Source organism: Lupinus angustifolius, chromosome LG11 (assembly GCF_001865875.1).
Source record: "Lupinus angustifolius cultivar Tanjil chromosome LG11, LupAngTanjil_v1.0, whole genome shotgun sequence".
Taxonomy (NCBI): domain Eukaryota; kingdom Viridiplantae; phylum Streptophyta; class Magnoliopsida; order Fabales; family Fabaceae; genus Lupinus; species Lupinus angustifolius.
This window is the reverse complement of record NC_032019.1, coordinates 5935311-5937508: the sequence shown is the minus strand read 5'-3', so window position 1 is coordinate 5937508 and position 2198 is coordinate 5935311.

Genomic DNA, 2198 nt, shown 5'->3' with positions numbered 1-2198 from the left:
TTACTAAAATACTTAAAATCATTTCTCTTTTTCCCCATCATGATCATACACCCCTTTCATCCATCCGGTCAACATTACATGTTCTGGGCCATCCTTTTTCATCGAAAGTTCGTTCACGATTTCCATCCCTTTTAAAGGTACGGTTTTTAGTAAAACTACATATTCCGATTTAAGACGTTCTTTGATAATCTTACCATTTTAAAGTAAGTTATTCAAAGTATCCTTTAAGAGTTTTTAGGAGGCATTCATGTACTCATAAACCTTAGCATCCTTTTTAACAAAAGTTTCTATTTTTCCAACTTGTTCCAAGCCATGGTTTAAGGCTAAAAACAAATAGAAATACATACATTCTCATTTTTTCAAAAGACTTCCTAAAGGTCCCTTTGATTTCATCATCATCCCCTTTGGCTAAGACAACAAAGTACATGTAATAAAACATTATAACAACTCCATGAACACAAGTTGTTCACAGTTTCAACAAAATATTTTCATAAGTTCAAGGACATCACCATTTTCGGTTTTGAGGAGAAAATGAGATAGAAAGCGTTTTAGAAATTTCAACGGTTGAATATGTTCTCGACATGCTCATGAACAACATACTTAAATCTCATCAACATCCATTGGTTGAATGTTGAGAGATTAAGGATTGAAGATGAAAGAAGCAAATGAGAAATGAGACGAAAAGATGAAGAGAGAGAATTTACCTTCTCTTTGAAAATGAAAGAGTGTGAGAGTGAAGTGTGAAGTGTGAGGGTTTAAGGAGAGAAGGGATTTCCCTCTAGGAAATCATCCAAATCTCCTAGGGTGGCTAATGATGATCTCATGAGATATTTGAGAAAGTGATGTGATGTTTGCTTTATGGAAAAGCAAATTTCACATCCCAACGCGAAATGACAACTTCACGGACACGTGCGATAAGCATGCCCGAGTATTATCAGCCAATACTCGATCAGGTATTATAAATCGCCCGATTTTAATATCTGATTAGAATTTCGGATTTCGGCATTCAGAGTGAAAAATATTTAGAAGATAGGTATAGGTGTACTCAGGGTCTATATTGACTCGAAATGAAATTTTGAAGCCAACGGTGCAACCAGAATTCGATTCCGAGTTATAGAACTCAAAAACCACTTTTTGAGCCGTACCAGGTGAGATTCGGCCCCGACAGCGGTCCGAAACCGACTGTCTCCGAAAATCATGAAAATTTACCACCAAATTGAAAATAGAATTAGAAGACTAAAACTCAACTAGAGTTTCGTCTAATTCTTTACCGAAAATTCCCAAAAATTCATTTTCGAAAATATAATTAATAACAATATTAATAAAATCTTATAATTCGAAATCGTAAAANCGAAATTTCCCAGAAATTCATTTTCGAATATATAATTAATAAAAATATTAATAAAATCTTATAATTCGAAATCGTAAAATTCGCGGTGTTACAATCCTCCCCCTCTTAAAAGATTTTCGTCCTAAAAAATAGAGCATACCTCTCACTCAAACAGGGGGGATAGGATTCTTTCATCGCATCCTCGACCTCCCAAGTCGCATCTTCGCCATTCACTTGACTCCAAACGACCTTAACCAATGCGATTTCTTTCCCTCGAAGAGTCTTGATACTCTGATCACCAATCCTTACTGAAAATGTCTCAAACATAAGATTATCCTTTACTGAATTGAATCGGGTTCGATTATGTGGGACAGGTGGCTAATGTATTTTCTAAGTTGAGACATGTGAAAAACGTTGTGTAGATTGGACAATAAAGGTGGTAAGGCTATTTGGTAAGTTACTGGTCCAACCTTCCTAAGGATTTGGTAAGGTCCAATAAATTTTGGGGTAAGCTTATGGGCTTTTAATAACCGGCCAATACTAGTTGTCGGAACCACTCTCGTGAATACATGATCGCCTTCTTCAAAACTGAGAGGGTTCCTCTTCTTGTCATAGTAGCTCTTCTGTCGGCTCTAAGCTGTCTTCATGTTCTCCCTTATCATTCGAATCTTGTCCACCGTTTGCTGAACCACATCAGGTCCTAAAATCAAATTCTCCTTCGTTTCAAACCAGCATAACGGCGTTCTGCATTTCCTACCGTACAAAGCTTCATATGGCGCCATACCGATACTTGAATGAAAGCTGTTATTGTAGGTGAACTCGATCAAATGCAAATGATCAACCCAAATTCCTGGGTTCTCCAACACAC